The sequence below is a fragment of the Diabrotica undecimpunctata genome, chromosome 4 (assembly GCF_040954645.1).
Source record: "Diabrotica undecimpunctata isolate CICGRU chromosome 4, icDiaUnde3, whole genome shotgun sequence".
NCBI lineage: Eukaryota > Metazoa > Arthropoda > Insecta > Coleoptera > Chrysomelidae > Diabrotica > Diabrotica undecimpunctata.
In genome coordinates this window covers 33,410,544-33,427,580 of record NC_092806.1, presented here as the reverse complement: position 1 = coordinate 33,427,580, position 17,037 = coordinate 33,410,544, and positions in this window count along the sequence as shown.

The following is a 17,037-nucleotide window of genomic DNA, read 5'->3' as shown; positions in this document are numbered from 1 at the left end:
CAGGAGTTAGACAGGGATGTGTTTTATCGCCACTCTTGTTTAACTTATATTCTAAAGAAATTTTCCAAAACACGCTCAATAATATCAAAGCGGCAGTTGCCGTTAACGGAAAATTAATTAACAACTTACGATATTCAGACGACACTGTGATCATAGCAACGAGTATAGAAGATCTACAACATCTTATTGAAAGCTTAAGTATGGATAGTGCTGAGATGGGAATTACTATAAAAGCTAAAAAACGACGTACATGCTAATTACAAAAAGACCACAAAATATACATCATCTATTGACAATCAATAGTAACGTGATAGAACAAGTAGAAAAATATCAGTACTTGGGAACTTTAATCAATGAAACCAATGATCATACTGCATTTATACGAATGAAGCCACGTGCTAACGTGCAAAAATCTAAATTTGGAGATTAGACTACGTACCATTCGCTGTTATATATTTTCAATATTATTATATGGCGCTGAGACTTGGACATTAAAAAAATGCAATTTAAAAAGAATCGAGGCTTTCGAACTCTGGTTATATCGCAGAGTATTAAAAATATCATGGACTGATAGAATTACAAATAAAGAAGTACTGGAGAGGGTTGGTAAAGAAACAGAACTAATCACCACTATACAAATCAGAAAACTAGAATACCTAAGCCACGTGATGAGGGGACCAAAATATGAAATTTTGAGACTCATAATACAGGGAACGATTCAAGGAAGAAGATCTGTTGGCCGAAGGCAGAACTCATGGTTGAAGAATCTACATGATTGGTATCAATGCCGATCGATTGATTTGTTTAGAGCAGCAAGTTCAAATATAAAAATAGTCAATATGATTGCCAACCTCCGTAGGGAGACGGCAAGAAGAAAAAGCTTAAGAACGAATATTATTAAAAATGCTAAAGGAGAGTTAAAGGAAAGTTATAAGTAGAGGACAGTGAAATTGTAAAAGAAGATTTTTTCGCCTTAAATATTAACCCTACATAATTATTGACTTCTGATAAGGGGTAGTTGAGGGTGAATAATTACTAGGGTGGTAATAACTTCGTAAAAACCTAGAAAAGCACTGTGGTGTGTCATAAATATATTTTTATTTTTGGAATTTTACCAGCTTGAATATGAAGCTAGCGGGATTGCTCCTACAGGGGTAGGTTTGGGGGTGAAAAATTATCAGGTTGGTAATAAATTAGTGAAAAATGGTTAAAAAAATACTCCACAGGCAAAAAGTTTATTTTTTTTTTAATTCTGCTAGCTTGAACCTTAAGCCAGCAGAATGGCTCTCCTTAATGGTGGTTTGGTGGAGAAAAATTATTAGCGTGGTAATAAATTAGTGAAAAATGGGTGAAAAAATATGGCGTAGCTTAAATTGGATTCCGCTCATGTGTCCCCGCTAGCTTAAGGGCACTAAAGATGGGATTCAAATCATTTTTCAAAGCGTTAGGCGCCCATGTCTTCGTGATATTCCCCCGTTTTTTTTGGTAATAAAATTAGTACACTGTCGCCTCACTACCAATATAGGCGTCAATCAGTCGTTGCCCTTACCCGTTGGTCCTCGTAAGCCTGTTAATAAACCGTCTATAAATGCTTGACGATAGCTCGTTACAGTAGTATCTTGCCAGATCTTAGATACTGTGTGACCAGCATTCACCCACGTTTCGTCCAGATAATAAAGTTTTTTATGGGCAGAACGAACCTCTTTAATAGAGCAAAGATATCTTCGTCCCCATGAGATTAAATCTTCTCTTTCTATTAAGACAGATTTACGTGATGGTTTGGCATATATATATATATATATATATATATATATATATATATATATATATATATACATTTTAAGTCTTCTTTTATTATTACCCTTAATATCACTTTGCTCATTTTTGGAATGAGATCATTCTCCATTACCTTTGTCCTAATGGATTCGAAGGTTAGCGTTTTATTCTCAAAAAAGAAAGAATGAATAGTAGTGCGTACAAAATTTTTCTCGCCCTCGTACTCATCCAATTCAATTTTTTTTCTACCACCACAATGTACTTTTGGAGCTTGCTCAATTCCAGTCTTTTGTTTTTTCTTGTACAATTCGTTCGATTATCGACACGGATAATCCCGTTAAAAATGAACACTGAGCTACAGCTTCCACTGTACGAAGTGTATTTTTTAAATTTTCATACACTACAGACAATTTGCTTTTCTTCTACCGACATCAACTTCCGCTTTCTTTGTACATTACTTGGACCCTCTACGGCATCCATCTTAATGCTATAAAAAGAATAAGCATCAATCATATTATTCTGCTATTTCTCTGTTGTTTACTTACCTTAAAAACTATTTTAGAAGTTAATATAAAAGTCTATTTTATTAAGATAAAACAAAGTCACATTCACAAGACACATAACACACCACATCTATGCAGATAATGCTTGATGATGAAGAAACCGAACGAATAAAATATTTCTGCCATTCTCACTGTTTCCAATGACGTAAATCTATAGAGCAGTGAAGTGTTCATAAGTTTACCGATGTTTCAAAGTATTCGACGAACTTGTTTAACTATTCGCTCGTGAATCGCACTGGTATGCAGAAAGTATATTGGTACGGGAGCAAATTTTATGGAACTATCTTACTTTTCACTTATCCACATTGACAAAGCACATACAATAAAAATGACCCCGGTAAGGATTACTTTCTGATATTTAACATTATTGGCGTTACCTTTCAGTTCAATTTGTAGATGATTCACCTTCAATTGAAAATTGTTATAGAATAACGAAATATATATGTATCAGAAAATCGACCCTAATTATGCAGGATATTTCAAACCTTTTTAGGTAGATACCTATTTAAATAAGTAATAGTATTGGGTGTTTTCTTCAACAAATAGATAAAAATATTTTGGCTGTTATTAAAAGATATGTTAAGAGGTAAATTTCTATGAAATGGGCTTTAAAAATTTGAGATTATTTGGCAGCATCCGTATTATAAAGGTGGCCGTAAATACCAAGTCATAAATAAAGGAATCTACATTATAATTGGTTTGGGAAATTTTGAAAATGGCCGTTAGTAAAGGAGGCCACTTTTGACAGGTGGCCGTCGACACAGGTTTTACTGTAAGTTGAGTAAACGCGTAAGTTGAGTAAACGCTAGTTATTTGCCAAAAACAAACTTGAACATCTCGTCTTTATTTCAATCAATGTTTATTGTATTTTTAAAATTTCTTAATTTTAGGTTTTGACTTAACCTTGTAATATAGACATCTTCAGTTACATTCCCGACATATTTCTTCGTGTAAAACGTCCACAATATGGTTGAAATATTTTCTTACTCATCAAATCGTTAGAGCGAGCAATGAAAGAATGACAGTGAATATCAGCCAAGCATCATTGTGGTAATTTTTTCTTTTTCTGCTACGCTATTTGTCTGTTCGTGACTAATAGAATATACCTAACCGGTAAGGTTAAAGTCCTTATACTCTAGTAGGCTCGGAAAAGACCCAACTTCCGGCCGCACAAGATACCGTTAACTTTACTTCTGTCGTTACCTCATGATGCCAAGAAAGTCTTTGACATCAACATTAAATTTATATATGGGACGCTTCATTGTTTATGACTGTTTGTATGTATCGATTCGATTGAGGTTGTTTAAAAAGTTTGTAATAATATTTACTTAACTAAAACTACAATCAATTGTTTTAAACGCGATATTAAATCTCCTTGCTTAAATTCGTATGGTGCATTCACCATTATTGAAGTTTGCAAGTTTTCTTTCAAAAGTTTTCGTTCTCAATATAATTTTCAGCGCAAGGCTGAGCGGTGCCATATTTTGGCGCCCTTTAAGTCTACTATATCCAATTATGAAATAAATCTACATATTTTTTTATTTTTTACTCGTAATAAAACAACAGAAATTGCAAGAATTCCAATTTAATTTTTCTTGTAACTGATTTACTGTAAAAAAAACAAATAAAACATTAATATATTAGTTAAATCTGGAAATTAATACCTTAAATCTAAATTGAATTAAATTGGTGTTTTGCTAGATTTGACTGCAGCAAATCGTCGCCGAAGAACCAAAACCGCCTAAGTGACATTTTTCCCCAAATATACTTTATGGTTCCTTTACATAGAATTACAGTATCATTTGGCTTGAAAACTGCCTAATTTCGACAAACGACACGCCCTCTAGTGACGCTATTTTAATACTGACTAGCTCGTCAAGAATTGCAATGTCTCTGAGTTTTGACAAGAATATAAATTTGGAGGGGAGGATCCGTCAGTAGCCCGAATATACTCAGTTCCATTTTGTTAGCAGAAGCAAACAGATCAGACGCATATCAATTACACTGGTGTAGGACTTATTAATCCGGTTCCGTTACAATGGAATTTAAATCAAAAGTTCATCGTAAAGTTTTGAGTGGTCAATCTCGTGAAATTATAGCAAACGTGATATATTTTATGAAATGAGAAGCGGAAGCTAAACATCTGATAATAGAACTAACGAAAATTCAAGAACGTGTTTCGCGCGCAACTAGTGTTAGCGTTGGTTCTGTAAAGCAAATTTCAAAGGAAATGAGATCAGTTGAAGATGGTGAAAGTGATTCGTTTCATACACCTAATATTAAAAGACAAAAAAGTGCGACCAAAACTAAGTTGGATAATATGGATAAGGAAATTCTTCGGAGATTTGTAATAAATTTTCACGTCCACGAAAAAAAGTTCCTACGTTGAGAGGCATACAAAGGAAATTTGTCAATGAAATTAATTACACAGGATCGTATGAAAGTTAACGAAGAATATTACATAAAATTGGTTTCCGTTGGCGAAAAACTCAGACAAAGAAAAAATTGCTTATGGAAAAACCTGACATCCAACAAAAAAGGATAGCTTTTTTGCGAAGTATTAAGAGGTACAGAAACGAAAATCGTCCTATAGTATACATGGACGAAACATACATCCACTCTTGTCACACATTCAATAAAAGTTGGAATGATGATTCTCACGATGGTTTGCGTAAGCCTATCTCTAAAGGACAGAGGTTCATATATATATATATATATATATATATATATATATATATATATATATATATATATATATATATATATTATTTTGACTTGCTACAAACGTGTATTTTATGTGTGTAACGTAATGAAATAAAATAAATTGAAATCTATTCTACTGTACAAGCAAACACAATTTGAAATGATTTTAATAATAATTTGATTTCTAAATATCAATCTTTTATAATATATTTCATCTTTAAAAACAATAAAAATCGATAATTTTCATTATCGCATATTATTACGTGGAATAATTACTCCTAATTATTTAAATTTCAATAACTATTGAGTTCAATTGACCCTCCCCCAGTCGTAGTTCCATAATAAAATAATTTTAAAATCCGAACGCATTTGCTATCTTCTTTACTCCGAATGCGTTCTCTGTTTATTTTTCGCATCGCTAGAGTTTAAACTGAAAGACAGAGCTAAATTTGACGAACTGTACATTCTGTTAAAAATACGGACGTGTACGAACTCATCACTATATAGCCCCCCATAAAATTATTAGACCCTCGGAGATATAGTAAACTCCACAAGGAAACTAAGTTCCTGTGTTTGGCTGTATACCATATATTAAAAATTTTGAATAAAATCCTTTGTATAAAAAGGTATATAAAAAACCCAGTTGGGCTATGTTAAATTGGCAAAACGTTTTCGGAATAAGTATTCCATCATCAGTACCAAGTTAATACATGGATGTAAGAACTTTACCATCTAAATTGTAAAACAGACATTATGTAAACTAAATTTCAATTAGCAATTTTTAAAGGGTTTGTAACCCCATATTTAGTGGCTACATCCATGTATTAACTTGGTACTGATGATGGAATACTTATTCCGAAAACGTTTTGCCAATTTAACATAGCCCAACTGGGTTTTTTATATACCTTTTTATACAAAGGATTTTATTCAAAATTTTTATATAGTAAACTGATCACCGGCATCCTTTGGAGATTGGTAAATTCATCACCGCAGATAGGTAAACTCATCACCGGGATTTTTGCCTGGTTTCTAATGCGAAAGATTGCCTCTTACCTGTTATACTTCTCGTTTATGTGATAATTTAATAAATTCAGAAATTATTTTAAGCAAGTAGCTTTAAAATTTAACTGAGATATTAATATGTCTCACGGTGTGGCCTATTAGACGTATCTGCCAATCTAAATGGTTTTGAGATCTAAAAATTTAGTAACATAGGATTTCGATAGTGAACTTTAAAATGAAAATATTTGTCAATATGTGGTATTTTTGTTTATATCGGAAGTAGTCCCACCTTCGTTATTTGATTTTCTTTGCATTTTTATATTTCTCATTGAATTTTCGAGATAATTTGTTAAGCATACATTCGGTCTATGTCTTACCGTTTTGGCGCTATTTGACTATCTTGAAAATAATAGACGATTTTGGACAGTTAGTAAATATAAAATATCTGAAAAATAGGAAAAGCTAAAAACTTGAGTGTGCTATTAGTGCATTAAAGTCGAAGGAAACTTAATTTTTTACACGTGCAAAGCTTTACATTTTATGGCATCATTGGCGGGAATTTTTAAATTTGAAGTAATCAGCAATGCATTTATTGTGACAGAATGCATCAAAATGCTTAAGTACAGTTTCCTGTACTTTATTTTTTAATGACTTGTACAAAGATCCCACAATTAGAGTGCTTTTAAAAGCAATTTTTTTACATTTTTTGGTTAGTTTTCGCCATTATTTGTAGGAGTCAATGAGTTGTTCATTTCATTTTATAAACATCATGACAACTAACCTCAATTAGTGTAAGATACAAAATAATTTTTATTCTGTAATTTGTACTTATTTTGTTTATTGTAGCACCCTGATGATGCAAATAAAGATTTGCGAAAGCTTGGTATAATAAAAAGAGTACTTCTTTGTCCTATCTTCGGCTGCACACCCAAATATGTAAATTTTTTTATATTAAGTTTTATGAAAAAAAATTTATTCTCTAGTTCTGAATGATATAGAATTTCAATCATTTCAATCAATTTCAGAATCACATATTAGTATTCTTCAGTCATTTACGCGGTTCGTTAAACAACATGAATTTTATTAGGACTTGAGAATATCCACAATTCATTTTTTTGATAAACCGCGTATACAACTAAAAAAAATTTAATATCTGATCATTGTATTCTAGGTTTTAGATCATTCAAAACTTTTTATGTAACATAATTATTATATGTAACAAAATTCATAAAACTAAAAACAAAAAGGTTTCACATATGGTGCCGACTTAATTGGATACCCTATATATATATATATATATATATATATATATATATATATATATATATATATATATATATATATTATATATATATATTATATACATATAACACTGTGACTTTAACAATTTAATTAGAACTCTCAAAATGTAATATCAGAAAAGGTAATCTACAGCAACAAAGTAATATTATGCCTTGCCTGCAAGAAACATCTTATGCAGTTAACTTAAAGAACTTAATTACGCTGATTTTTTTCTGTTTAATTAGGATGATTTGCGAAAAACAGTGCGAAACAACTAAACAAAAACGGTATAGAATTTCTACTCACCAGTTGTATGACATTTAGCCTTCCACCCTTTCGTCGCACAAGTCCACAAAAGGCAATTCGATTTTTTTAGAGTCTTTCGCAATTGAAATTTGAAATTATTGATAACCATCACCATCATTTTTTATCCGCATTAATAGAATTTTGTGGAATTCCCAAATAAAAACCAATAAATTGCAGTTACATTTAAGACATCTGGATTTGGATTATTCTGTGAAATTACCAAAAACTAACCGTTTGCTGGGATTTTATGGTCTATACCTGATCCGGGGTGCAGGTAGGCCAGTGATCAGTTTACCAATCTCTTAGGGTCTATTTTGAAAACCCTACTTTTATGGCGGTGATGAGTTTGTACTATGTACGAGGGTATTTATGGTAATTGGTGATGAGTTTACGTGTACCCAAAAATACCGCCGTTCTCCTGTCAAGTGTAATATTAAGGTTAGGTTGTATCGCTCCGTGTTTTGTGCCAAATTACAAGCGAAAAGGTAAGTTTAATTAGTCAAATATATTTAACTTAGTTCTTAGCTAGTTAATTAACAACATTTTAATAAAATATCCTCGTAATAACAAAGTTTATTTGTAAAAATTGTACTCTTAACCATGGAGTTGGGCGGTATTTATTTATGTAAAATTAATAATCCAATGAGGACAAAATATAGTAACTTAAATTTTTGTTTTTATTTTTATATTATCTTAGTTCTTGGCATATTACTTAGAATTATGTTCTTCTATATATCGCACAGTGCATAAACTTATTTTATGTGAGTTAATTAAAAATAAACAAATATTTTATGTTTGTTTTTATTTCAGATAATATGGAATGGGAACTAGAAGATAGTCAGCAATCTGATAAAATAGAGGATTACGATGGCTTTTTCTCGAATGCCGAACTAATGACCGCATTTCACGAATATCAATCAAATATGAACAAAGGTCGTAAAAGTTCCAATATTAAGAATCATAGAGAGAATGATTGCTGAACAACTAAATTGCTGTTCTCATCTCCGGGAGCTTGAACATCTGCAGATTTTTCGTTAGATAAGGGAATTTTAACCATACACAATAAAGAAATCCATACCACAAATGCATCAACATCATTTGCTGAATCGTTAAAAACCGTTCCTTTGTATTGTAATATATTTGAATAAGAAAATGAGCCAGTTATTTTTTCTCTTCTGTTCATTTTGACTGTAGTATATCCAACAATGCAGTTGAAAAAATAGCCATGGCTAGATGGGCTTGGGCCGGACATGTTGCCAGATTAACGGATGATAGATGAACCAGAAAGATTCTGGAATGGCGACCAAGGCAAGAGGTATATCATCATCATTACCATCATCATCAGCATCACCACAAACTGGATGCAAGAAGCACAAGATAGAAATAGGTGGAAAATTTTACGGGAGGCCTACGTTCAGCAGTGGACAAATATAGGCGAATTGATGATATCCAACAAAGAAATTGTAGCTGAAATTGAACCTGAAGACACTGAATTAGAGGAGACTCCTACAAATAGAACTATTGACTCTGAAATGAATGGTACTAACATATAACCAGCTAGTTCATCATCTAAAGATGCGGAAGAGACACTTTTTGATAAAAAATCACAAGCACTAAAGAAAAGAAAACTTAACCGTCAACCGTCAAACGTCAACCAAAAAAGGAATGGAAAAAACCTAAAAACAAAAATGTGAGGACGCAAGAAGAAGCATATTTAGAGTATCGAAGAACCAGAGAGGGAAAAATATATCAAAATGTTAAGAGAGATCAACGAAAAATGGGATCACCCTGTTCTTCTGATATGTGCCAAAAATCGAAGGTTAGAACCTGTAATAAAATTACCAAGCAGAAGAGTCAAGAACTTTTTAGTTTGTTTTGGAAAACCATGACATAGGACCAACGAAAAACATGTATTGTACATACAGTTGAAAACACTATCAAACGACGAAGAAGCCAAGCTGATAATTCTAGACGCCACTCATCGCTACAATATTTCCTAATTATTAATGGAACTAGAAGGCAAGTTTGTTGTAAAACTTACCTAAATACATTTGGTATTTAAAAATGGACTGTATGCTACTGGCTTGACTTTAAAGAAAATAGTGATGGTATTACTCCTACTTCTAATACTACTTACTCAAAATCTACAGGGACTGCTGCAAAGCGGCACACAAAAAACAAAAAAGTTTCGTTAAAAATTGTTTCAATTCTCTACCAAAGATGCCGTTCCATTATTGCAGACAAACAACAAAAAGGAAGTACTTAGAGCCTATCGTAGCATTACTTTCTCAACTGTACAGTACAATCTCGAAAAATTGTCACAAGAAAATTTGAAATAAGTAAGTAGATTTACTTTTGAATCGATTTTAAAAAAGAAAATTTGTCACTGTTTAATCCGAGGAAAGATCAGGGCGACTGAGGGGGCGACAGGGAAGCTAAGTATTATATGCATATACAAAATAAAGAAGGAGCACGAATTGAAAAAGGACAAGACAAAGAGCCAATAAATTAGCTCCGATGACCCAAGCCAGTGCATTTTATTAGAAAAAAAAGTTAAATTTACTTAACTTTACTATATATAACCTACACACTCATGACGCGGTTTGTTACTGGTTCGACGAAACAGCCACAGAATTGGTATCCTCTTCATTTGCTTCTTGCATTATACATAATTTGGAAAACGCTTTGTAAGAAAAACAGTTACCAGTTATCCTTTGGTCGGATGGCTGCAACTATCAAAACAGAAATACAGTTTTATCTAACGCACTGCTACACTTCAGTAAAGAATGGAATATTACGATCGAGCTAAAATTTTTGACCAAGGGACATACGCAGATGGAATGTGATTCCGTTCATAGCGCGATTGAAGCAAAATTAAAAAATCGAGATATTTCTCTTCCCGGTGAGTATTCTGATATTACAAAAGAGGCCCGACGTAAACCATTTCCATGTAGAAGTTACAATCTAAACTATAAGTTTTTTAAAAATTATTCTCAGAAATTTTTTTAATTTATGACTCAAATTTTTTCATTATCAATGTTATTTTCTGTTTAACAAATAAATACCTCCTTAATTTTGTAAGTTGTTTATTTATTATGTAGGACACAAAACCGCCCATCTTACTTTTCTATAAATTTATAATACAAAATACTGCCTAAGTAACAAAACACACTGCAATTATGTAGTTTCGCTAAAATAATGGTATACCCTTTTATATCATCAAGAACCTAATTATTTAGGTCAAAATTGTGTTATTTTATTGATAACTTTTCTAATTAATTAGTTTTAACTGGCTCCTGAAAAATTACCTATTTGGCACTTGTGCGGTTTTGGTTCTTCAACGACGAAATTCTTTTTTAATATCTTCAACCTAAGTCAACTTTATTGACGAGCTCTTGCTAATATTGCCAAACCAGATAATCTTTCATGTACCATAGTAGACGTCAAATAATTTTTAATCAACGTTAATGTTGAAAATGATCTCTCACCAGAAACAACAGACACAGGTAAAGTGAGGAGGATTCTTAATGAAATAGTGATATTTGGTAAAGATGAAGTTATAATACATTTGAAAATTATTATTAGCACAAATTTTATTGCACATGAGATAAAACCCAATATAACATCATAAAACAGGAGATTTTCTAAAATAAAATATTCAGTATTGTTCTGAAAATGTTTGGGTTTTATCTAAAAATTTTAAACATACCAATTTATTTCAATTCTTGTCTTAAATTTTGTAGTAATTTTAATCAACAATGATAAAATTACGTAATCTATACAGGTACAAAATATTTAAAATTTCCAAAAAGGAAAGGGGTCAATTTATAAATCTTCAACTTTCTTAGAAAGCATAATGACGGTATTAGACTTTTGTTTCGATACAGGGCAGCGGCAAGCCGCTTATACGTATTTTGACCTCTTTAGGTCTCATCAGAACGGTATATGCCACTGCTCTGAATCGAAACAAAATCTATCCCGTCGTAGGCCAATAATTATCGAAATAACTTTTTCTTAGAAAGGATTAAAATTTCCAGCAGAACGTGTTTTGCAGATTGTGAATCATTTTAGTTAAGAATAACAGGTTATGTTTTTAAAGTTCTTTGATAACACGCAGAGTTGTTAGTTCTATAATCAAAAGCGATATTAATAAGTGAACTTGTGTAGTAAAAATGTCACAAACGTCTAATTTTACTCCTGAGAAATTAAAGTGTTATTTAACCGTGTCAATAAAAACTTTAGTGTCAAATATACATGATGCTCTTGTACATGAATATTTTACTGTATTGTTCGGAGTATAGTTTCTAAGTGTTCAGATGTGACCTGAGTTGGAGAAGCATTTATTTATAGACTTTTAAAGCAACGGAAAGAGTGGAAGTATTACAGAAGCCCCTAAAACGTAACAGGGAGAAAACCTATTCATATAGAAGATACTGTGGAACAATCGATTCGAAAAAAAGTTCGTTCATTTTATTTTCAAAAAAAGATTCCTACTTTGGATAAACTTTTAGTAGACATCATTTAAGACGAATCTTTCTTCTTCTTCAAGTTCCGCTCCTATCGGAGATTGGAAATCATTCTGGCAATTATAATTTTGTTGGTTACGCGCCTGAATAGTTCAAATGAACTGCATCCAAACCATTCACGGAGATTGCGTAGCCACGAGATTTTACGTCTTTCTACTCTTCTTCTGCCTTTGATTTTACCCTACATTATATTCCTTAGTAGTTCGTATTTTTCACCTCTCATGATGTGCCCCAAGTATTCCAATTTCCTGATTTTCATGAAATTTAAAACTTCGCATTGTTTTCCTAGTTGTTCGAGAACTTATTCGTTTGTTTTGCGATCAATCCATGATATTTTCAAAATACGTCGGTAACACCACATTTCGAATGCTTCTAGGGTTTTAATGTTGGATTTTTCAAGTGTCCAAGCTTCAACCTCATACAAAAGGGTAGAGAAAATATAACATCGAAGCAATCCTATTCGGAGCGATATATTGATATCGCGATTACAAAAAAGTTTTCTCATTCTATTAAAAGTTGACCGTGCAACTTCAATGCAGCATCTTATTTCTTTTGTCTGATCAGTATCTTCTGTGATATATGCTCCAAGGTATTTGTTCGAAGATATTTGTTCAATTTCTGTATTATCTAGTACTAGCTTAACTTTGATGTTTTGTGCTTTTGTAAATACCATAAACTTGGTTTTCTTCAAATTTATTTTTAGTCCATAATCGTTGCAATATATATTTAGTTGTTCAGCAAGGTGTTGCAGTTCTTCTAGTGTTCCTGCCACAAGGACGGTGTTGTCAGCATATCTTATGTTATTAAGTGGCCCACCGTTTATTATAAGGCCCTCACTGACCTCGGTAAGCGCTAATTCTGAGATGGCTTCACTGTATAAATTGAATCACAAGGGTGATAAAATACACCCTTTTCGGACCCCACGGCGAATCTGTATATCCTCGGTCAGTTCATTTTCAACTTTCACTTTTGCTGTTCGGTTCCAATAGAGATTACATATGATTCTAATGTCTCTACTGTCTATGTTTTTATTTAATAAAATTTCTTTAAGCCGATTATACTGCACTTTGTCAAATGCCTTCTCAAAATCAATGCAACAGGCATATACTTCCTGATTTATATCTAAGCATCTCTGCGAAAGAACACTTACTGCAAACAGTGCAAACTCGTGTTCCCAGTCCTTTCCTAAATCCCATTTGTGTATTACTTATGCCTTCATCTAATTTCTTATGTATTCTATTGTGAATTACTTTTAAAAACAATTTCAAGACATGACTCATTAAGGCTATGGTACGATGTTCATTGCACTCCTTTGCATTGGCTTTTTTGGGTAGCAGTATGAATGTTGATTGGAGCCATTCTTTAGGTATTATACCTGTTCTATATATGGCATTGAATAGGCCGAATCTTTGCCAAACATTAAAAGAGACAAATTGTTAAAAACTTTGCGTGAATTTGGATTCGTTTATGAGAATAACAATAGAAAACCTGCACTCACAGAGAAAGAAAAAATTATTTGTTGTAGGAGGCAATATTTAAGGAAAATTCGAAAATTCAGAAGAGAAATCAAAAATATTTTTTATTTAGATGGAATATGGATAAATGAAGGGCATTTTGTAAAAGAAGTTTGGTAAGATAAACTGGTTAAAAATTCTCGTCAGGCATTTATAGAAGGTTTGTCTACGGTTTTAAAATTTCTAAATGGTAAAGTTCGCCGTTTAATTATCACTCATATTGCAGGAGATAAAGGATTTGTTGATGGAGGTTTGATAGAGTTTATTTCAAATTGTACGAACGACTACCATGAAGAAACGACTGCTGATGCTTTTGAGGAATATTTCAGTCAAATGATAGATTTTCTACCGACCAATTCGACCAATTCAATAGTCATGGACAATGCCAGTTACCATTCAAGATTATATTTCATCATTAATTTCATAAAATTTCATCCATGATTAAATTGAAGACCATAGGATTCAATAAGTCCCTGTCTGATTTCGCTGATTATGTGTGTAGGTTCTGTAAGCTGTTATCTATTCTGACTTTCATTTTGTTGTTTTGGTAGGTGTCTTTGATAGTATTTAGAATATCTAGGGGAACTTGTCTATTATACAGAAGATAAATAACTTCCTTGAGTCTGACTTTGTCAATCTCTTTCTTCAAGTCTGTCAGATACGGAAATGCTAGTATATTATAACACAGAATAATAAAACATTCAGAATGCCCGCTCTGCTTGTCAAGATAAGTAAGTGCATCTCGTTCGCGCAGACGGAATCAGCGATGTTTTAAACGAAACCAGTGCTGTTCAGTGAAATTTAAGTTTTAGGGTAGTATTTAACAAGTTTATACCTCTGTAGCTATCTGGCTGTTTTTAAATCCTTTTTTGAATAGTAGAATGTAGAATGAGTCCGCTAGTTCTCCATTATTTCGGTATTTTATTGTTTTTTATAATTTTTTTTTATTAATATTGTTAACTGTTCTGTCACTGCTACTCTACAATATTTCAGTAACTCGTTTGATAGTCTGCCTTTACCTGCAACTTTTCTGTTCTACAGCGTTTTTTTCGAACTTCTTGTGAATTTATATTAACTTTCTGTGATAATTTCTGGTGTTTCTGGTTCTAGCATCATTTGTTCTTTCTCCGTATAGAGCTTTTTTTTAGATAGTTGTATGTGTTATGGTTCTATTAATTCCTTTACCTCCATTATTTCTTTTTTTATATGTGCTTATCTTCTAGAGATGCTGGCGACCACATTGACCCATCTTATTCTATTCACAGGAGCTCGAAATAAATCAGATGACGTTAGACCGGTCCACTTCCTAAGATTAGCCCGCCAGGATATACGCCTACGTCCAGGGCCACTCTTTCCTCTTAATCTTGCCTTACAGAATCAATAATTGTAAAAGTCGGTATTTATAATTACGCATGATGTGGCCGAAGTAAGCCAATTTTTTGTTCTTTACGGTGTTAATAATTTCTTTGTTTTTTGTCTTTTCTTAGCCTCTGCAGAATAGTTATATTACTTGTGTGGTGTATGAGACCCTCAACATACGTCGGTAGCACCACATTTCAAATGCCTGTAATCGTTTTATGGCATCTTCAGTAAGGCTTCAGCTTTCTACTCCATAGAGGAGGACACTAAAGACGTAACATCTATTAATTCTTATGCGTATATTGATACTTAAAGATAAGTTGCAGAGAATCTTCCTAAGGCTGTTGAAAGAGCTTCTGGCTTTTTCAATACGAGTTTTTATTTCGTAGCTGTGATCCCAAATATCCCTAATATTGCAGCCCAAATAGCATATTTTTTCCACTCTTTCCAACGGTGTATCGCCTATTGTAATTTGGGCGTTTATGTAGGTGTTCTTACTAATGATCATTATTTTTGTCTTCTTGGCACTTTCTGCAATTCTGGCACTATCTGCCAGCCACACTGTATCATCTGCATATCTAATATTGTTTATAAGTTAGCCATTTACAGCAATCCCATCTTCTGATTCGTTCAAGGCCTCTCTAAAGATGTTTTCAGAGTATATGTTAAATAATGCCGGTGATAATATGCAACCCTGTATAATTCCTTTTTCGACTGTGAAGATCTCGGACAGTTCATTTTCTAATCGCACTGTTGCTTTTTGTTGGAGATATAAATTTGAGATCAGTCTTATATCCTTACCATCGAGCCCTGATGTTTTAAGGATATGGATTAGTTTCCCATGTGGGACTTTATCAGATGCCTTTTCGAAATCAATGAAACATGCATACACATCGCAGTTGAGATCCCTGGTGCACTGTATTAGAACTTGCAAACTAAAAAGTGCCTCCCTCGTTCCGAGTCCTGCTCTGAATCCAAATTGAACTTCACTCAGGTGTTCTTCTAATTTGGTGTATATGCGCGAGTGAATGATAGTAAGGAGTATTTTAAGTACATGGCTCATCAAACTAATTAATCTATGTTCTGCACATTTTCTAGGTTGGCTTTTTTAGAAAGTGGAATGAATATTGATTGTAGCCAGTCTTTTGGTAAATAACCACTCTCGTAGATGTTGTTGAATAGCTTCGTAAGGGCTGTGATTTGGTGTGCCCCTAATAGTTTTAAAATTTCGCCATGCACCTCATCAGGTCCTGGTAATTTCCCATCTTTAATCCACATAATGAGCATAGTTACTTCTTCGTTTGTTATTTCTGGGCCGTAGGAATTGTTTGTCCATGTCCGAGATGGACAGATGATCTGTAAAGGACTGCCGGGAAAAATTGGCTACAAGTAGCGTACAATAAAAAACAATGGAAAGGAAGACTTGAAGAGGCTTATGTTCAGATGTGGACGTGAATGGCTAGACGAAGAAGAAGAAGAAGAAGAAGGGATTGTTTATTTCAGTCGGACTTCGTGCTGCATCTTCGAATAAGTCTTGCATATATTCTTTCCATCTTCGTAATTTATTTTCAATGGTAGTCAAAATCTGGCCTTCAATGTCTACAACTATGCCTGTATTGCGTTGTTTTCTGGTGTTCTGTACCTCTTTAATTTTTTTGTGCATATGAAAATCGTCATGTTTGCGTTGTAATGTTTTAATTTCCGTACATTTTTCTGTCAGCCATGGTTCTTTTGCTCCTTTTATTTCCTTTAGTATAGTCTTATGCAACTTTTTGTATTCGTTCTCATTTCTACCTTTAAATTTTCTTCGTTCTTCCACCATCTGCAATATTTTATCTGTCATCCATTCTTGTTTCTTTTCTCTTTTAGATTTTAGATATTCATGCGAATTTGTGGTAATAGATGTCTTCATTTCGTTCCACTGTTCTTCTATGCCTCTAGTAGTGTCTTCAACTATTTTCGCAAAATTCTTATTAATCTCTGTTTTTACTTTTTTCTGGGTGTCAT